General features: G+C 35.3%; 1 long non-coding RNA gene across 1 annotated transcript in view; it reads left to right on the top strand.

Moving 5' to 3' along the window:
* LOC111176468 (uncharacterized) overlaps window positions 1-22,896 on the top strand; it is a 58,794-nt gene that overhangs the window by 10,271 nt on the left and 25,627 nt on the right. The window contains exon 2 of the long non-coding RNA XR_002645052.2: window positions 20,892-20,971. This is a non-coding gene — a long non-coding RNA (uncharacterized LOC111176468). The remainder of the gene's footprint in view (window positions 1-20,891; window positions 20,972-22,896) is intronic.

Raw genomic sequence — 22,896 nt, 5'->3', positions numbered from 1 at the left:
ATTCTCATTAGAATGCTTTAAGTATAATTTATTGTTTTCCAAAAGAATAAGCAAAGAAATATTGTTCAATTATTTGCCCATTTTCACATGGGTGAAGGATGTATGAGAGCTGAGATTTCAACCCCCAAATGTTGAGCTTCCAGGTCAATTCCACTGCACATATATTTTTTCTTGACCCCAAATGGAAACTTTTCTGACTGAGTCATTTATAAACAGCAGATTCCAAACAAATAATTTGTTATATAATTTTTGTAGAAAACCTAAAAATATAGTAAGATAATTATGTCACCTGTAATCATAAAATCCCTGTTTTAGTGTCTTACCTGCATTCTATGCAGCATGGTTTATTTATGTTGCATGTGTGAGTGTGTTTCTGGGCATATGTGACGGGGTAACATCATCTTTGTATATAGTTGAAATGTGTTATCTGTTCCTTCCCTTGTGATACCATTGAATTGTGTTCAATTGTAATAGAAGAAATTTTCATTTGTAGAAGTTCATTCTTAATTCTTACATAAAGAAAGCAATTATTCTTCAGTTTGGATTTTTATCAGTTGAGTTTTGTGAGAATGAAGGACAAGAGCACATCCATTATCAAAACTAGGAAATCAATTCTCGCAATTATTTTTTCTTCTTGTTCTTTAGTAGACTGGTTATTTTTTAATGATTCTATTTTACTCATTTCACCTGTTATATAATAAATCATTTATCAGGTTTTCATAAAAAGAATGTTTCTCAAACTTTACTAATCCTTTTTTTTTTTTTTAAATAACAACGTGGACTCCTCTTCTGGGCAAAGTTGGTCATTGCCTTAATCAGGATTCTACCTTATATAATAGCTGCTCAATTGGTCAAAAAATAAGTTAATATTTATCTCGTTTTCCTTCACATGCCAAAACTGTGTATAGAAATATTGCAAGAAAAAAGTATCATTGCTTAGAAAGAACAGTAATATGAAAGAAAAATATTCTATATTAAGTACTTATGCTTTAAAGTAAAATTTAAACATTGTGAATAAATGTGAATTTATAAATAAATTGTGAATTTATTCTGTGTGCTCTGTGCCTTTAAAAATTATTTTGTATATACATATCAAGATCATGTAAATTATACCTTACAACCAAACTCTGTAATCTCCGTACAGTAAAACTAGAAAGGTCAGAATATTATTTAATGTTTTACAGTTTATGTAAAAATAAACTGAATTTTCCCATTTGGCCTTGACAGGTAATATGGTGATGACAAAAGCTTCTACACTCTTCCTTAACTCACACTGTAACCTGACATTACCTTCAGTTCCTAATTTGCCTTTTAGTTTGCTAACACTTTCAGAACTACTGGTACATAAAGTTCTTATTCACACCGGGCTTCTATCATTACAAAAACCGTTCTGCCTCTCTACTCACTTACCAAAGAAAATCTGTCCTACATATAATAGCAATGCAGTTAATGAAATAATTGGTTTAAAATGTTGTACTCTGATGGTGTACATTATAAAGACTTTTGCAGGCACTATAGCTTTTAGGAATATCATTTTGGATGTGATTTGTGAAGTGCACTGTTATTTAGAATGAATTGCATGACAAATTTAATGCATTTGGTATTTCTCCTTGACACTAGCACTATATATACCTTTTCCCTCATAATTTTTAGTATTGAAAAATCTTCCTTTCTTCTTTTTTTTAACCTGTAGAACCTAAATTATTATTTTTTTCACACACACACACACACTGTATTTTATTTTTACAAGAGATAAACTGACACCAAGCATTGTAAATGGATGACCACAGCAAAAGCAACAATGATTGCAATTAGCAAACACGAAACACACTCATACTATGTCATAATATTGACATTCAGTCCAGGAATCCTCCACTGTAACAGCTCCTTTACTTTGCAGTGAAAAATGATTTGTATATTTTTTACCTCTGAGTCCTTGTGGGATTTTTTTTTATTCAAACAGAAAGTCACAAAAATTATAATCATCCTCATCAGTTCACTCAGTCCCATGTAATTATTTTTTTTATCTTGATCTTTTGTTAGCACTTTTATGAATTCATCAGTTTTCCATTAGAGTTCTGAAAATGCTTATTCACTCAGTTCAGCAGTATAGTCAGTTACCAGAAACCTGTACTTGTCAGAGTCTTTTCCATGAATCCCTTGAAGATGAAACCCTTTTATAGGAACATTTTGCAACAGTATCAGAGTACACCCAGAACTGTCTGTAAAAGACAAAAGACTTAAAAATGACTGCGGTTAAAGATTTGGTGAAAGTTCATAATAATGCAATTGAGAAGGAAATTTAGTTATTTCTGAGATATACATCTTAAAGTAATAACTAGAATTATGACATAACATTATACCAGAACTTATAAGATTTTTAGAAATTTCATGTAATGTCTGAAACATTTATATAAACATATTTCCATACAAATAACCCAAAGAAAGTTTAGTACTGGTTTTTGTTTGTTTTTTTATACTGCAGATTCTTATTCATCATCAATTTTATACACATCAGTGTATATGTGTCAATCCCAATTGCCCAATTCAGCACACCACCATCCCCACCCCACCGCAGTTTTCCCCCCTTGGTGTCCGTATGTTTGGTCTCTACATATGTGTCTCAACTTCTGCCCTGCAAACCGGTTCATCTGTACCATTTTTCTAGGTTACACGTACATGAGTTAATATACGATATTTATTTTTCTCTTTCTGACTTACTTCACTCTGTATGACAGTCTCTAGATCCATCCACGTCTCAACAAATGACTCAATTTCGTTCCTTTCTGTGACTGAGTAATATTCCATTGTATATATGTACCACAACTTCTTTATCCATTCATCTGTCGATGGGCATTTAGGTTGCTTCCATGACCTGGCTATTGTAAATAGTGCTGCAATGAACATTGGGGTGCATGTGTCTTTTTGAATTATGGTTTTCTCTGGGTATATGCCCAGTAGTGGGATTGCTGGATCATATGGTAACTCTATTTTTAGTTTTTTAAGGAACCTTCATACTGTTGTCCATAGTGGCTGTATCAATTTACATTCCTACCAACAGTGTAAGAGGGTTCCCTTTTCTCCACACCCTCTCCAGCATTTGTTGTTTGTAGATTGTCTGATGATGCCCATTCTAACTGGTGTGAGGTGATACCTCATTGTAGTTTTGATTTGCATTTCTCTAATAATTAGGGATGTTGAGCAGCTTTTCATGTGCTTCTTGGCCATCTGTATGTCTTCTGTGGAGAAATGTCTATTTAGGTCTTCTGCCCATTTTTGGATTAGGTTGTTTCTTTAATATTGAGCTGAAGGAGCTGTTTATATATTTTGGAGATTAATCCTTTGTCCGTTGATTCATTTGCAAATATTTTCTCCCATTCTGAGGGTTGTCTTTTGGTCTTGTTTATGGTTTCCTTTGCTGTGCAAAAGCTTTGAAATTTCATTAGGTCCCATTTGTTTATTTTTGTTTTTATTTCCATTACTCTAGGAGGTGGATCAAAAAAGATATTGCTGTGATTTATGTCAAAGAGTGTTCTTCCTATGTTTTCCTCTAAGAGTTTTATAGTGTCCGGTCTTACATTTAGGTCTCAAATCCATTTTGAGTTTATTTTTGTGTATGGTGTTAGGGAGTGTTCTAATTTCATTCTTTTACATGTAGCTGTCCAGTTTTCCCAGCACCACTTATTGAAGAGACTGCCTTTTCTCCATTGTATATTCTTGCCTCCTTTGTCATAGATTAGTTGACTATGTGTGCATGGGTCTATCTCTGGGCTTTCTATCTTGTTCCATTCTTCTTCCTTTCTTCTTATGTAGAACAGCCATGACACTGTGAAAAGAGCCTAAGCATTGGATGGAGAGCAAGTGACCTGGTAAGAGGAAGCCCTTTTTTTACAGCCTCAGTTCTTTCACTTCCGGGCAGAGTTTGTAACACCAGCTACCAGCAGTGCTCACTGGAGCATCAGATGCATTCATGGAAATTTGTTCCATGCAGCATGATTTGTTTAATTTGATCTTGCTCTATGTAATATTTTGTTTCTTTTCATATTTGTTCTATAAGGGGGAAAAAGGCAATTTACGTTATGCTTATGCATCGAGTTGGCAGCTTGAACATTTTTGCAATTAGGAAATCTTTGGTATAAAACTTTAAGAATTACTACAGGAGAAATAAAACAGACTTTGGAGTCCAGTCTTAATTCTACCAGTTAGTGGTTGTTTGTCCTCTGACAGGTCACTTAATCTTCTGAATTTCAGTTTAATCCATGCATAAAATAGGCATTATTATAATACTTAATTCATTTAGGTGGAGTAAAGTTTGTATAGTTGAAATACGTAAAGTTTCCAGGGCGTTAACCAGGCACAGGGTACAATAAAAGAATTACTATGTCCCCTTCCTCTTAATTATCAGGACACCTGAAGTGGGTCAATGTCATAATTAATGTCGTCTTAGTATACATGTGTATGACTGCATGCAGCTAGAGCAATGCCAGAAACATAGTGGATGCTTAAAAATGTCTTTCATTTATTGGTTAGCAGCTGATAATTAGTTGATACATAGCTGGACAGTGGCTAAATGTGGGATCTGAACCAGTCCATTAAGGAAGGAAAGAGTATTTAATCATAGATATTATTTAGAATTGTTGGCACATGGTATACCCACTTTTATTCTATTTCATCATGGTTTATAAATTCTGTACAGAGGATATAATCACCACCACCCCCTTATTGAATTCCCTTCTTGATACATTGTGGGGTTTTTGTTTGTTTTTTTTTTGTGTGTGGTATGCCGGCCTCTCAGTGTTGTGGCCTCTCCCATTGAGGAGCGCAGGCTCCGGACGTGCAGGCTCAGCAGCCATGGCTCACGGGCCCAGCCGCTCCGCAGCATGTGGGATCTTCGCGGACCGGGGCACGAACCCAAGTCCCCTGCATCGGCAGGCGGACTCTCAACCACTGCACCACCAGGGAAGCCCCTTGATACACTGTTGACTGAACTGGTTGGTTGTTTTTTGCTGTTGTCCAGTCAGACTTGGTTACTTCCCATGTCTTCCTGGTTAGTGCCTATTACTGATAGTTGATGCCAATTTGCTGCCCTGGGGTCAAATATTGTTAATATAATTCCTGGGTATTAAGAAACTAGATATTAAGTGAATTATAAGGGTATTGAGGAATCTAGTTAATTCCTACACATCTTCCAAAATCTTTTAAGATGCTATATTTCTGATTCAGTTGAATATATATTTAATATAAGTAGATTTATAACTGTAAGCAAGAATCACAGGATTAAAAGAGTCTTATCAAAGACCTTGATTTTTCAAAAACAGACTAATCCTTACCATGTTTCAACTTTTACCAACATCCAGACTATTAAAAATACTTTAAGGTGGATCTTTAGACAGAAGATAAAAATGACTTTGATATGCTAGCACAGACCTTTCTTTCTTTCAGCTGCTTCAAAGCTGCTGTTTTCCATTTCTTCAAGATTTTCAGAGAAAAAGCCTTGACTCTCTTTGTCCACTTCTGAACTTCCTATTCACTATTCAACCCACTGCAGTCTGGCTTCAGTCTGGCTTCCGTTCTCAGCACTCAGTTAAGAGTGCTATTATGATGAAGGTCACCAAGGAGTTCCCAATTCCCAAACCTAATGAATATTACTTCGTTTGACACTATTGAATCACTATTCCATTCATTTCTATGTTTCCTTATTCTTATTCTCACCTTCTTTTTATGAGCATATTTCTCTCTTCTCACATTCTTTATATTTGTTGTTTTACAGAATTCCCTAGACCTACTGCTCTTCTCACTTCAAAAATTCACTTATTCTTATGGCATCAATGACCTTGTACATGTTGATTCTTAAACTTGTTATTTTAAGATCAGACCTTGAGGACAACACTTGAGGTTGAGATTTGTGTATATAACCATGAGTTAGCTTTTCTTCACCTTTCCATCTAGATATCCTACAGGTATCTCAAATTGGACAAACTCCAAAACTGAATCAGTTGTGTCTATGCTTAAACAATTCTGTATTTTCTGAGTTTGTACTACTACTATCCATCTATTTTCCAATCCTAAGAAAGTGGTTGATGTTTTAAATCATCTTTCACTTATATGCAATGAATAATCCTAAATTCCCTTAATTTTCATTTCTATTTTAGCTGTTCAAGATTAAGTCTTCCCTCTCTATAATTAGATATAACTGTTATGGAAATATTCTAGGTGGTTCTCCTGTTTTTGGTCTTATCCCATTACATCCATTCTCCAGAGTCAACATAAAGTACTATAAGCCAAATATGAATGTGTGATTTCATGTAAATGTTCAGGCACATTTTTATAGCCTGCCTAAAAATACAGTCACAGTATTATATTTCTAATCTCCCATTTTGCCTACCTATAGAGAATATTCTTCTTGTATGGCGTCTACTCCATTGACAAATTAAGAAACAAATGCAAAAACAAAACCCTGGTACTTACTGAGTCCGAGGAGTCAGTGGTTTTATTAGGTCCAGTTGATAAAACTTGAAGATATGACCATTCAGCAATCAGGCTTCATTCTCTGCTTCCATTGTTGCTTTTACTACCACACAACATTGCTATTGCAAACAGGCAATTTCTCTTTGATGTTCTTCCTTATATGTTGATAGGACCAATGGACATTGCTGCTAAAGTTTCAACTTTGGTTTCTTGGACCGAAAAAGATTTCTCTCTCCCCAGTGGTAATCTAAACCATATTTGATACAATGTATGACATCCTTATTAACAAATTTTCTTATATGGGGTATTTATTGTAAAATGTTTTTGTTTTTAAAACTTTCGTAAATACCTTTGGGAATATAATATCTTTGTTCTGTGAATATTCCCTTGGAATAAATTTTCTCCACTGAAGTTGCTGCAAGAATATTTCCAAGATTTTTATGAAAATGGTCAATTTTGTATATGATTATAAAAGCTTATATTCATTTCAACAGTTCATGGGAGTGCCAGTTTCTCGTATGTTTAACAAGATCGCATTAGCAGTTTTAATGGCAAAATAATATCTCACATTTTAATTTTATGATTCCTTATCATCGGTACCTCATGCTTCTTTCCCCACATGTGATATTTAGAAGGTCTCATTGGATGTCCCAAATGAACGGACAAAGCATTTTTTCCACTGTTTACCAAATTCCATCTTCCCTACTCTGGTCCCTCTGGTAGTTTATTATTGAGATTTCTGATGTTCAAATGACACCACTGCTATTGTTATATGCCAAAGGAGTAATTTCTGTTTGCTCACCTTAAAGATGCTGATATCCACTAAGAATTCTTTTGTTTGTTTTCTGCCACATTTAAAGCTTCATGTTGTGTTATGCACAAATAAGGAAATCAATTCTATTTCTTTCTAAACTTAATTTTATTATTATATACTATTGTAATTCTGTCCACCTCTGAGATATTTTCCCTTGTGTTCTGACTCTCCTGTCTCTGAGCAACAGCGCTTTACTTGTTCAAAATGACCCGCAAGCAACCCCTCTCTAAGGCCACTTAGAAACGTTCAAACCATCTAAATTCTAGACCACGTCAGCCTGTAACCACTCTATTAAGCAGTGGACTTTCCCACCCCCACTGGAGAGCTGTGGCTGTTATAACATATTATGAGGCCAGTTATCTAAATATACCAGAAATCAGGTGCACTGTGGAATCCTTCAGACTGATACATTGATGTCATCAACTCTGTATATTTAAGCCAGAGTATAAGAGAACCAAAAGTAAAGAAAAAGAATCCTTTCATTCCATGGTAAACTCTTTTGATTCAGGGGTTTTTACATAGGTCAGTGATGTCCACAGTCCACCTGAATTTATATTGAACATTTTTTGAATTGCATATTTTTCCCTAGCTTTTACAAAAGCCATGAGAATTCTGTGACTCAGAATTATGTTTAATAATAAAACCACACAGAGGCAGCCTTCAGTAGTGCTTCTACCTTTCTGGTTACAAGACAACAGAAGCCATGTGAGGAGAGAGAGATTACCTATGCCAAAGGGTTTATAGCAAAATCTTAGCTCTGTGTTTGTTTGTTTTGTGGCTACCTTTTGTCCTTGTATGCAGTGATGAATTAAGATAAAATGATTTGGGTTTTTTCAGTTAAAAAAAAATGCTGAGGGTAAAGTATTCTCTCTTTAATACTACCAAGCAATTTTTAATTGAAAAGTTACCTTTTTCGAAAACAGTAGGGAATCAACTTTGATTGACCTTTCTGTTGAGGACATTATTGAAAATTCCTATCATCTGATCTTTTTTTTTCCCTATCTACTTCTCACTGACCTTTATTGAATAATTCTGAATTAGATTTAAATTTCCTTTGGTCTTTGTGATATTTACTATTGAAATACCATTTGCTTTGTGGATTGTTGTTAAGAGGTTCCTTTATGCAAATAGCATTACTATAAATGAAGCACAGATACATGAAGTCTTCTCTGCTTCTCTTCTCTTTGTATCCTGTTAGCCAACATTTCTTTTCCACATATATACTCTAACTCTGAAATACACTGACTTTTATTATTAACAATGAATATCTTAATGTATTTACTATAACAAGTAATGATCTATTTTAATAGATGACTTTAAGATAAGCTAATGCTGACAAGATAAAAAATCAATTTAATAAACAAAAGCTTACATTTTTTTTTCCAAGGAGAATTATTTTTCAGTGTAATGCAACTTAACAAAGATATTTTGAACACCTAGTGTCTACAAGGCCCTGTGCTAGGTACCGGAGAGATAGAGAAAAAGGCAGCCAATAGACAATTTCTACACTCAAGTTTTAGAGAAAATTACATTAGTGTATTAGTTAGGACATAGAGTCTCGGTTGCTGTAGAATCATTTTTGTGTTTCTCAGTCATAACAATGAGATAGACTGGTGGTCCAGGATAGGCAGGCTGATTCGTTCCACAAGATCATCCAGGGTTCAGGGCTCTTGTCTCTTGCCTCTTGCCTCTCTTCTCCCTCAACTATTGACCTTATCTGCATAGTCAAAGCTGGTTGGCCAGCACCAAGTCCAAGTCCTAGACCACAGGAAGGAGAACCAAAGGCTAACTTTATAAGGGAAAAGCCTATCCTTAAAACAATTGGCAAGGACTTTATTACACACCCAAATCTAGATACAAAAGGGATAGACAGTGATCCTGTCTGTGTAGGCATGTGCTAGAGTAAAACTTAGGGAGTACTAATGATTAAAGGAGGTAAGATTGGACACTGTAGGATTATTATATTACATATATGCTTTTATACAAATAAAACATACAACACATGAATGTGCTATAAGAGAGATGCAAATATAGGAGCGTGAGCCATTACTTTTGGACGTGGGTAGATGGGAATATTTCATGCATGCTTTTTAAACTGGGTCTTAATATTTGATTTGAACTTCAGTATGTATAGATAAATAGAAGGGGCTTTCAAACAGGGATCAATATGGTCAAAGGTTTGAGGCTGTGTGGGAAATACTAGGTAAGAGAGCATAATCTAGTTTGTTAAGTAGAATGAAATTTTGAGATTTGAACAGAGAATGTTTGCATAGAATATAGGGATTTACTCTCTAGAGAATAAAAAGCTAGGTTCTATGCATAAATATATTTATTTACTTTAGAGGTATATTTCTGGAGTAATATGTCTAGAAAAGGAAGATAATAGCAAAATCACTTAGAATGCCAAAACACTACTGACAGATAATCAGTACTTGAAACAGTGATGTTAGAAAGCAGATTTAATATTTTGATTTGTGATTTTATTTTTTTTACTAGTACCAGATTTTTAAATAATTTAATGTAATCTTGAAAATGCCTACAATTATTAACACTCTAAGTTGTTAACAATATGATTCTCTCGATTCTTTTGCTTTGTACAATCCCAAAAGAAATTATATTTTTAGATATACTAATAAGGAAGATATCCTACATTGTCTTATGGTTAATTTTTTATGCTACTATAATTTACTTAGAGTTATTCATATATTCAGCTTCTTGCCAATGCTTCCAATATTATTCTTCTTGGTATTTGCAGTAGTCAGCATATAACAAACAAAATAGATATCAGTGTTAAACGCATAACAATGACCAATGACTTGACTTCCAAATATTATGCTTATTACATAGAATAAGCATACAATCAGAAAAGGAAGCCAATTATTATATACTCCTAAAACATCAACTCAGAATGCCAACAATGATTTCACAATAGTGACTTTGAAAGAATCTGTCAAATACTATTGGAAAAACAATAGTTAAATCACTAGTTTTTGTTAGTTTTCCTCTACATTCTTCAGGATTTGATATATATTTCCTTCAGTTTTCACTACTATCATGGGGGAATTAAAGTAAGGAGTAGCATGATATTTGGCTACTTTCAAGTTGTGTTTTTTTAATTGCAGTTATCTATTGTTTTATTATGAGCCACCCCAAAATATAGTGGCTTAAAATCAAAACACTTGTCTTTCTCACAGATCTGCAATTTGGGCTGGGCTTATGGGAGCAGCTCATCTCTGTTCTTTGTGTTGTCAACTAGGGATGGATTGACTACAGCTGAAGGATCCAGCTTAAGGTAGCTGGCAAGTTAATGCAAGCTATCAAGTGGTAGCCTCAGTTCTTGTTCATGTGGGCCTCTTCACTAACTGCTTGGGCATTTTCCAAGACCAAATGTTCTAAGAGGCAGAAAGTGGAGGCCAATCTCTGAAGAACTAGTTCAGGAAACTGGCATAGCATCACTTATGCCAAAATCTATCAGTAAAAGCAGTCTCAGAGCCCACACTGATTCAAAAGAGGGCACCCCAGTGGTCTGCTCATAAACTGACTCAAAAAAGTGTCCTGATTTGTAGTGTTTACCAATTTCTATGGTGTAAATATCCTCACTCCAGCAGAATTAGAGCTGCCAAATTGCACCACTGAACCCAGAGTTAGAAAGAGATGAGCAAAAGCTATTCTTGTGGGCTAGTGCAAGCACATCCAGCACCCCACTTTATACACCCAACGTTGTAATGGCAGTAATGTGTGGCCACATTCAACCGGCCACACGCTGGGAATATCAATAACTTGCAAGATAGGAATGATGGCTGCATTGCCTCACAGATTTGTGTTAGGCACAAGATAAGTTGTAAATGAAGCACTTTGAAATTTAATGGGTAACAACTTCATTCTTAGAAGCTATCCTGAAATTATTTCCTTAATAATGATGGTGATGTTTCTCTAGAAGATAACATGATGTGTTACTTCACTATCTGATTTTTCATACTAAAATGATATAATGAACATTGTACAACTGTTTTATTTGCTATATAGCTCACATACTGGTGAGAATAGTGTATTTTATTTACAGACAGTTCTAAAAACCATATATTGTTTGGAATATAGGAACTCTATTTGTATCTGAATAAACCTCTAGATTTTAGTCCCCTCTTTTAAATATTGGGAAGAGGCCCAGAATCTAGGTCTCCTAATTTGCATAGCAGAGTTTTTTCCACTTAAATACACTGATAAAACTAGCCTTTTGATTTAAAAGAATAGGGGCAACGAGAAAACATTTTATTTCAGTGTGGTATAAAAAAAGGAAAATCTTTTTTCTACAGACTAGTAATATTACAATTCACATTTCATGTGTTGAAAATTCAGGTTAGCTATTAACATTAACCCTGCTTCACACAGAGCACTTTGTTCTAAAGTTAAGCAAGTATTTAAAAAGCAGCGTATTTCAGTATACTTTATGTTGTGTTAAACCCACCATCACATAGGAACTTTTGAAACAGGGGTTTCTCGTAAAATGTTTATTAAAATATAGCATCCTCATTTAGCTCTGAGCTTTCAAGAAAAATCCATTTTGTAAATTACATTTCATAAATATATTTCTAACATTGCTTACAGAGTCATTTCAGTAGAGATTTTTGTTATTAATTTCATTTGCATTTCTTCATCTCAAAGAGTATTTTATCGACTCTTTCAAAATTAAAGACTAACCTAGAATGCTGGTACTTGAAATTAGACTACCTTGCCTAGATTTTAAAGAATGAATTATTATGCTATGATTTATTTTTGTCAGTCACCTGTCTATGTGGCAAGTGTTCTGCGATTTAATCATTCTGCTTAAAGTGTAAAACTCTTTATGTTATTGGATATGACCTAATGTGTCATTCGTAGAAAAAACGTCAGAATTTAATTTAGAGGTAAAGGTCTAAAAGTTAAAAAAACTATAGAAAAGCTTAGTGACTGAGATATTTTCTCTCATTGAATTGAATTATATATTAATATTTTTGCTGCTAGATCATTGATTTAACCATACAGACTTTCTGCTCTGTAAGTTAAAAATTTAGGAAATTGTAGGATCTTTAAACATTGACTAGAAATATATTTTTCTCCACTACATTTTAAAGCTACTCTGAATGACAATATGCCATAAAACAATTACATATGAATGAACCTTATGTGTATATATCACCATGGATTGATCTCAAAAACACAATGTGAATGACAAAAACATGCTTCACAGTGATATACAGAGTATGGTATAATTTCTGTACAAGTCCATCAACACAAACATTTACATATTATTATTGAATGCCTATTTATTCAATTCATCCAGGAACTAGTTGTCTTACCATATTAGCGGGCCAGGGACTGTTCAAGGATCTAAAAATTCAGAGAAAATTCCTGACTTCAGTGATAGGAGACAGTAAATAAGCAAGTGTTATCCATAAAATATGTTGTACGTTTTAGGTTGATAACTACAGTGGAGAAAACAAAGATGGGAAGAGAGAGAGACTGTGTGTGTTGGGGGTGGGGAATATTATTGCATTTTAAGATGGGGCCTCCCTGGGAGCTATAATTTGGGAAAAGACATAATAGAAGTGAAACACTGAGACATACAGATATCTGAAGGAAGTGTATTCCAGGCAAGGGGCCTGAGGAGGCAACATGTCTACTATGATGGAAGAAAAGCAAAAGGGTAAAGAATCTGGAGCTGAGAAAATGAGGGGTAATGTAGCAGGAGATGCGACCAAAGAGGTAACTGGAATATATCCAAGAGGGTTGTCTTGGGCTTGGGTCAAACTCCGAGACTAGACATACCCATGTGTTATTTATTATGGAAATGCTCCCGGAAGAACCTGATAAAAGAATGGTATAATCAAGAAAGGAAGGGGAAGGAGCAAAGCAAGACTATGATTTCAGTCTGAGTCCTAGACTCAGTCTGATCCCTCAGGGGAGTTCTAGAGTACAAATTACCCTCAGATCCAATCCCAACTGCAGGCAACGTAGCTGGTGTTCAGATCCCAGCTCAAGTTAGCCCTTAAGCCAAAGGCTGCTTGAGAGAATGTAAATTCCCAGGGACTCTGAGTTCTCTGTGGGCAAAGTGGCTGCAGCTGTTCAGGAAGTCCTCAGAAGAGACTTGAAATCCTGTTCTATTAGAAGTAGAGAGTGGAAGGCGAGCAAAACATCCAGAATGTACCTACAGGGTTGAAGGTTGTGTAAAACTTTGTCAACCTTGTAAAGGATTCAAGACTTTTACTATAAGCAAGATGAGAAGCCACTGGAGGATTTTGAGCTGAGGTGACGTGATATGTCCATTGTTCTAAAAAGAATGGACTATAATAGAGAGTCAAGGGCAGGAGCAGAGAGAATAGTTGGGAAGTTACAGCTGTATTTCCTTTGATTTATTTTGGCGTCTTGGACCAGAGTGGTAACAGCAGAAGTATTGAGAAATGTTTGGATTCCCATTAATTGTAGTTATCTTTACATTCAAAAAGAGTTATGGTGGCTTCCCTGGTGGCGCAGTGGTTGAGAGTCCGCCTGCCGATGCAGGGGACACGGGTTCGTGCCCCGGTCCGGGAAGATCCCGGTTCGTGCCCCGGTCCGGGAAGATCCCACATGCCGTGGAGCAGCTGGGCCCGTGAGCCATGGCCACTGAGCCTGCGCGTCTGGAGCCTGTGCTCCGCAACGGGAGAGGCCACAACAGTGAGAGAGGCCCACGTACCGCAAAAAAAAAAGAGTTATAGAATGTGAGAAAAAGAAAAAAGTCAAGGAGAGAACTCTTAGGAGGTTTGGCCTAACCTACTAGAAAGAAGGAATTTGTAAACTAGTATGGTGTAAAAAAAAAAAAATTTTTCTTTTTATGGTGGGAGAACATATCAAGTGCTCAGTTTCTGATGAATGTCTAATAGCTATTTCTAAATTAAACGAAGTGGAGATAATCAAATAGGCCTTTAGAGAAGCAAGACAAATTTGGAGGAGAGACTCTGGCTGCAGATGTAAATTTGTAACTCTTCAGGGTATGGAAATAACATGAAATTCCTGAGAATGTGGTTTTATATAGTAAGTATAGATCTAATAGCAAGAAAGCAAAAAAAAGATACTGGAAACAAAGGGAGAAATGCTGGAGCAATGACTTGAGGCAGCACTGAGGACATGGAATTGAATGCATACGTGAAAATGGTGAACCTAGATAGGCGTCTGGCAATTCATCAATGGTGATATGAGAGAACATAAGGTATAGTGCATGGACACGTTTGGGGGTAGGTACAATTATGGGAATTTGCGGATATTCTCTTCTCTATTCTTCTAGTCTGTGTCAGCAAAATATAAAGCCAGGGGCAGTAGTTGAGTGTAAATATAGGCAGGAAATGTTGAACATTTGAAGTCAGAAAAACATTTAAATGTCATATTTCACACTGGGAGAATGGACGGATTAGAGAAATAGAACGTGATTGTGGAATAACAGTGAGCATTCAATTGAAATCTTTGATCATGAATTTAAATTGGAAGATGCAAAAAGAGTAGTTATCCTTTAACTAAGCAACATATTCAGCATGTTGGTAGGTTTGTTCTGGCCAGGGTTGTAGTTTAGCCAATTGAGTATGAAAAAATAAGAGAGTTGAAAGGGAATGAGGGTGTTTTCGAGCGATTACAGTGATTAAATATGGAATTTAATCAGGTTATGGGGGAAAAAGAAGACTTAAGGGTATTTTGAGACAGGAAAAAGATGAAAGTATTGATTGTAGATTATGGTGGGTTAGGAAGAGTGATGTAATTGGAGTACCACACACACACATAGTGAGCTAGAAAACAGAAGGTATTAATCAGATAGTGACATACTTGAAAGTTAGATTAATTTAAGGAGGAGGTAGCTGTTACTGATTATGAAAAGATCTCGAGAATAGACGTATGATGGAGTGTCTGAAGTAGAGTGGTAGATAAGATTGACTCTTGAACGGATCAAGAAAATTAGAGGCAATAAACATGTAAGTGCCAAGACAGCAAAAACTGTTTTATAGGCTGCTGGATGTGCATACATGTCTAAATCATTGTCAGGCACATATTAGACACTAGAAAAATATTTATTGGGTAAATTAATGTAATGAATGATAAAAATGTTAACATACCAACTTTAAGTACATTCAACTGCTTCAGATTTGATTCTATAATGGGTCTTAGTTCATGTGGGCAGACTGGGTGGCTTATAAACAACAGAAATTTCTCACAGTCCTGGAGGCTGGAAGGCTGAGATCAGGGTGCCAGCAGCATTGTTGAGTGGGGGACTTCTTCAAGGTCTTGGTACAAGGTGCAAAGGAACTCTCTGGAGCCTCTTTTTAGGCCATTAATCTCATACATGAGGGCTCCACCCTCTAGACTTAATCACCTCCCAAAGGCCCCACCTCCTAATACCACCACATTGGGCATAGACTTCAACATACACATTTTGGGGGGATACAAACACTAAGACCCTAGCAAATGGGAAGCAAAGGAATAAAAAACTGGCATGTTAACTTTATCAGTGATGTTTCCTTACTCATATCTTAGAAAAAAGCAAATATACTATTTTGTCGTAATTCTTGTGTGAGATACATATATGTTATTATTTTCTGAACATTTTTGTACAAAAAAATGAATGCAATTCAAAAAACACAAAGTAAATGGAATGCAACACATAAAACAGTGATCATTTAATTTTGCACATACAAGTGGTAGAGAACTATATTTCTATAACAAGAGAAAGTTTGGTTTTTAGAAAATAAAGCATAATGATTAATGTTGAAATGTAGCAACGAAAATTTAGAACCTAAAGACTGAAAGAATTCACATCCCAAATGAGGACTTTTCCCAGAGTAACTGCAGAATAATATCAAAAACTGAGGGAACAGGCACTGTAAGAAGAACTGAATTAATTAGCCAGTCAGTCAAGTATTTAAAGTAGTTTCATTCTCAAAATGTAGCAGAAAAATCTGAAGAGATTTTTTAAAAGATAAATTGAAAAATAATTTAATGATCAACTAAAGGGACTAAAGTCAAATACATTCTGGAAAGAACTCTGCTAAACCGCCAAACAATAAGTAATTTACAGATTATCTTAAAACTATCAAGGTGCATTGGAGGGAAGGGTTAATGAAAAACTTTAATTCATTCTATAGTACTACGATGAGAATTATACTCAATCCAGACAAGTATAACAAAAAGGATGAACTTTAAACAAATGTTGCTTTTGTACATGAAAAAATGCATTTTTATATCACAAATTCAGTATCATTAAATAAAACCCAGCTTTCACCAGGGGAAACAGCAGTGGTTTCAAATAATTGAAAATTGAGTCTACCACATGACCCCTCTGAGCTACTCATGACAACAAATAAATAAGCAAGAAAGGGGTCCATATACTAGCTGAGGTGACTGGTTCTAAGTATAAAAGAGAAAAAGTGATGCTACTAGAAAAGAAGGTATAAGGAGGAGAATGGCTTTCTGGGGCTCCTGTGGATACTCCAATGTCCTGTGCTTAATGTCCATAGGAAATCACATCAACCCGATATAGTCAGGATGTCTAAGGACCCAAACACTTTCGAAATAAAGGTTTTTCTCATTCAACCAGGCAAGAAACTACAACCAGCTGAGGCAATTGCTGAGGGCAAAGGGAATACAGAATAGTAGTGGGAAAAGGGAGTAAAAAATACCAATGGTGACCTCATGACTAATTGCTGAATTGAGGTCTTAATAGTTATGATTGTTTGATCCTTATTTCAATAAGGGATGCATTGTGTATAGTTTAAGCATTTTCCTCCCCCTTTCCCGTTCTCTTATCAACAAATATAAATATGTCAATAATACCTAACCTTATATTTCAATATTTAGGTTATAGAACATTAAAGAGAAAGTGGTTCATCCCAAATAGGAATGAGTATCAAAGACAAACGTAAGAACTTTGTAAATTTTCTTAGGAAGATGGTTAGTGTGTTTTCAGTTGTACAAGGGACAGTTGAATCACGTTAGAAAGAAGCATGATTTTAGAACTTATCTGTGGTTAATAGGGATACATGTGGATTCCAAGTTATCAAGAGATGAACCTGGATAACCTTCTACTGTGTCAAATTAGTATCTCAGAATTTCTTTCCCTCTATGTTCTGGGCTAAGGTTGGCCATAAGAGAAAATTATGTGTAAAATTTAGAAAGTGGGAGTGAACAACAGCTAGATGGAGGCTCAGGGGGTCAGCGTAGGATAAGACAAATTAGTGCTCATACATGGTGTCTTGAATCTGCTGATTCACCTTGTTGATGTGAAGCAGTAACTGGGCTTCCACATCCTCCACTTTTTGCTAGATCTCCTTCTCCTGCTCCTTTGGGCCAGGTATGTATTCATACCCTCAACAAATAACACTAGCCTCTTCTGCAAGTCATCCATATCATTGAAGTTGGATAACTGGAGATGTTGAAAGGTTAACGTGGTTTCCAGCTCATCCTCATAGGTTCCAGTTCATTCTTACAAGTTCTAGTGTGCCCTTGCTCTCCCTCACGCTGTGTCCATATTTCTTATGTACACTTGCCCTCTTCACTTCCAATCCAGCACCAGACACAGAAGCAGCAGCTGTAGTTGAACTGTTTAACCACTCCCACAACTGCACAAACAAATCTTTATAATAATTTGTTATAAATCATTATTAGTGGCCAATCTCTAATTCATCTCTGACTGGTACAAATACCTACAAAACTGAGCACACTTCCTCAAACTTCTCTTTTCTAGGGAATCTGTTTGGTTTAAATATGTAATTTAAAGAATCTCTCTAAGACTGTTCCATATTGTTTAGTCATTTTGACATATTATATAATAAGAAAATATTTTTAGCAAAGCATTTTATTTTAAATATTTTGCCTGTTTAACCAAAGGTTACGATATTTAATCTACATTATATTAGAAAAAAATTGATCCACGAATTTAAAAATGTATCTTGGTAGGTTTAGAGACAAAATATACCCTGCTTGGTATTTACCAAGAGTTTAAGGTAACTAAAACTTGATAAAGTTTGATTATGAAAACAATTACCACAACTTTATTCTAAATGATTAATTCTTAAAGCCTTCACTTATACTCTTTTAAATCAAACTTTTATTAATAACAAATGTTGCTTGAAAGGGTATGCATTTTCAAGCCCTTTGTATTTTGTGGTGGCTTGAGTTGTATCACTTCAAAACTGCAAACTCTGTTTTTAAATTAGCAGATAGATACCTGAAGTACTATTTTTGCAGGCTTTGCACAGGCCCCTGTCTACTACTTTGATATAGACTATACATAGTCTGTATACATCCTGTATTCTGAGCTGGTAAAATACATTGGAACTAACATATTAAATATTTTATGTGCTTTTACAAGTGCAAAGTGCAAAAACACATACATTAGGCTCATTGATGACTCTAAAGTGGATTGACATTTTGTGATAATGCCTAAACCTTTTGACTCTTGTATAAAGAACATAGCCCCCCTTCACTTTTGCCTTAACTTGGAGGTGGCATGTTTAAATTTTCACATATACTTAAAGAGTTCATCTGATCTTGTTTCCTACTGTGTAGTTTTATTTAAATCTTAGTAATTTTTATGCTGTAGCCTTTAATGATGTTTGTGACTAAGAGTAAAGCCAAATTAAAATTGAAAACCCTTCAAAATACTTACAAATGAAATGGGTTGATGTCTAGGATTTGCTTCAAAATAATGTGAGGTAGGAGAAAGGAGTCGAGATGAAGAAGAAAGGAGTGTAGATGAAACAATATCAGTCAACTTTTGATAAAGGTAGAAACCTCTTCATGAGGTCACTTGTGGCAGGCCCTCATATAGCTTCAGGATGGGGGCTGGTTATCAAAAAGAGCAACCACGTGATTAGTGGGTTGGAACTTTGAGCTAGCATAAATTCCAGGGAGAGGAGGGTGGCTAGAGTTTGAGTTCAAATACATGGCCAGTGATTTAATCAGTCATGCCTACATGATGAAATCCCAAATAATTCTCTGTACACCTGAACCAGTAGAACTTCCTAACTGGTAAACAACATTGATGTGCCAGGAGGGTAACACTTCCTGATTCCTGAGGAGAAGGCACAGAAGCTCTGTGTTCCCTCCCTGAATCCATCCTATGTGTATCCTGTGTAATAAAACTATAATTTACGTATAGCACTTTCCTGTATGCTGTGAATCATCCTAAGAAGATTCACAAATAATCAAACCTGAGGAGATCTATCATGGGAACCCCCATCTTTGTAACTAAGTTTTCAGAAGAGGGATAGCCTGAGGATACCCCCAGGACTTGCAGCTGACATCTGAAGTGAGAGCAGTCTTACGGAGAACTTTTCCCTTGACCTGTGAGTTCTAACTCAGGTGGTTAGTGTCAGAATTTAACTGTAGTGTACCCAGTTGGTCAGACCAGTTGGAGTAAACATAATTGTCTTTTGAATAAAGTTTACATTTATTTTGACATAAATTTTCCTTTTATATAGCTTTTTATTTTCCCATCTGTCCCTGTTCTCTAATTCAAATTGGTGTCATAGAAACACCAAAATGATTATATTTCCTAATCATACATAGCACTTCATGTGAATGCTCATGGCACTCCCTTTGTCTAGAATGTCTTTCTTATAGCACATAAATATCATCCAGCATGATCGAGTGATTCTTTTATACTCAGTTTAGTAATCATTTCTGCAGGGTGTTTTCCCAACTACCATCCACCAACCTCTTCCCACTCCAATACCCATACCCACTGCTAAAAAAACTTGAAGTACTTCTTTTTAGTATTTTTATCAAATCTTGTGTATATCTCTATTATTGTACTTGTACATCATTTCATAATGCTCATGTATCTGTTTTCCACAGGCTGCTGTTAGCGCCTCAAGAATATGATTCTATTTTGCTGTTTTGTTTTTGTTTTTATCCCCAGGACCTAGCTCAATGGTTGCAACAAAGTATGGGCAATAAATATTTGTTGTGGGAATTATTTGAATGAAGTGAATACATTTGTGTATGTCTTTCATAATGTGCTTTTGTTGTTCTCTAGATCTAGGCTTATTATGGGATTTATTCTATGGAAGTTATTTTGTAATTAACTTTAAATAAGCTTTTCTGTTGGGGAGCACTGTTAACCTTGTAACTTTTTCTATAAATTTCCTTCATGTTCAAATTAATCTATTCCACTTGCTTTGCGCACTTTTTCCTCTCTCAATTTGAAATGTCCTTGTACGTTTTCATAGAAATATTTTGTAATTACGTTGTGATTTGGACATCTGAAATCTAAATAATAACTATATTAATTTTGAAAACATGTAATACTGACCTAATGTTAGACCTTAAGCTTGAGGATTATACAAATATTTATCACTCAAGGTTATCAACTGTTGAGTAGTGAAATCCTTGATTATTCTATTAGACTGCATCTTCATTACGCTGATTTGATTATTTTTTCCTATCGCGTATGTAGAGCAGACTTCCTTTGGTCCAACAAACATTAAGACTGTGCCTCTATAATGTCGCTTATTTAGATGATGAGTGAACTTTCAGTTACTCTAGATGCATGATCTGTGTGTAATTAAAAGACTGAAACAAGAAATTTGCCTTTTTTCCCTTAAAATTGCAGCTGAAACTATGTAGTCCCCTGGACTCCCACTGTAAGATAGTTGAGAATGATTATCGGAATCTTCCAGGAGAAAAATTTCCGTAAGTACGCTTGTCATCAAAAAATTTTCAAATCTTATATACAGAGAATGGAAAATAATACATTTATATCTATATATACCATTTTATTTTCTCCTAAGCTATTTCTTTGTAATTATGTAGAGGTGGATTAAATTTGTTTATGTTTGAGATTCTCCCTTCCATCCAGGTTACTATGGCCATTTGTAGGCATTATTACGGTTGAAAAGTTAAAATAATATCTATAATTTCTATCTTAAGAGTTTGACATTACCATTAGAAAAGGAAGTAAAAGTCAAATCTTTCAGCAGCTGCGAAGAACATGCCCTGCTCAGGACCCTGAACAAATGCTATCACTCAACAATATTTCTGAATGAATAAACATATACATGGGGCGAGAATCACTCCATATTACTGAAAATTGCCTGGAAATTAGCACCAGATCCATTCAATTTATCTATTTCCATATACGTCATCCTAGATTAAAACATTTTCATGTAATTTTCTACTATATTCTAGAAAAACGTCATCCCGTTTCTCTGATTTTAAAGTCCCAATCACCTTAAATATTGAGCTCAAGTCGCATCTCCTTATTGATGCCTCTGGCTTAAAATTAATTTCCCTTTTCTTTCGTACTAGTGCACAGTGTATCACAAATTAGTACTTTCTTGCCCTCTAACTTTAATCTGTGTAAACTGTGCCTATCTAGTTAGATAAAAAGCTCTTTCAGATCACCAAGAAGGTCTTAGTTTTCTGTGCTATTTCCCTATTTCAACAAACAACCCAGAAAATATAGTGCCAAACACTGAGTGGATGTACTATACGTAATGACTGATCGATTAGAAGAATGACTATACTTTCTACTCAATGTGACCTTTTCTAAGAAGCCTTCCAAAATGGAAAGAAAGCCTTAGGCTAATATATTTAAACAATTTGCATAATAATGTATTTTCCCTTGTGGGTTTGGCTTTATTCATTTATATGTAAATGATCGCATTTATGTGACCATATCAATTTAATAAGGAAGGAGACAAAAGGCACAGACAGAGAGACAAACAATATGAATATCACTGCTGTAGTGTTAGCTCTGGAATAAATACGCCTGGATTCTTAGCTCTGTCAGATGTCAGCTCTTTTATCTTGAGCAAATTACCTAACTCGGGTGTCTTATGATTTCATCCAAAAAATGGTGATAATTTGTAACCACTTCACACTTTTTTTTGGAAAATAAATGGGGGATAAATGAGAAATAGACAAAACTTAAGTGTGTGTGTATATATACATATATATCATAATATAGGTTGTTATGAGCTGTAGTATAAGCATATACATATATGCACATACAGTTCAGAACTTACTCTATATTGTGATCACCATAATATTGTATCATTCTGAGACAGCCTTTCAAGACTAGTTGTTTTGGGGATCTAGTTAAAGAAAATACCAAGTCAACCTCTGGGAAAGAACTCACTCTTAATAGAAATGTAGCTGTAGTACTTAGTATGACCTAGTAAAAATCCTCAAGGTCAGGAAAAGGATAATTTGAGCACCAAAGAGCATGTGTCATTTAGATCACCTTCTGACTCAGCCTGCAGGGACCGATGCCTGAATCCTAGGAGAAAATGTCTCTAAAATATATGTCTGACGTTTAGAGGAAAAGCCACATGGTCCTGTAGCCTAAGTCAGAGAGCATAATGAGGATTATTGTTGGCAAATGATGACGCAGATACAACCACTTAAGAGACACCCACAATGAAGAGCAGCTGGTAAGGCTTATTCGTTTTTGAGGCACTAGTTAAATAGGCAAATGAGAAATACAGTTTTGCTGTGGTTTAGAGCTGTTTGTGGTTTTGGGGTGTTTTCTAGCATTTTGGTAGTATTAGCAGCATCCTGCCATCAGCTGCAAGAGCTATGCATGCTGGGAAACAAATCATTAAATGCTATGACTT

This window comes from Delphinapterus leucas, chromosome 18, assembly GCF_059928025.1.
Source record: "Delphinapterus leucas isolate spDelLeu-1000000601 "Yukka" chromosome 18, BTC_Dleu_Yukka2, whole genome shotgun sequence".
Taxonomy (NCBI): domain Eukaryota; kingdom Metazoa; phylum Chordata; class Mammalia; order Artiodactyla; family Monodontidae; genus Delphinapterus; species Delphinapterus leucas.
The sequence above is the reverse complement of the archived record's forward strand: the minus strand, read 5'-3'. Positions and strand labels throughout refer to the sequence as shown.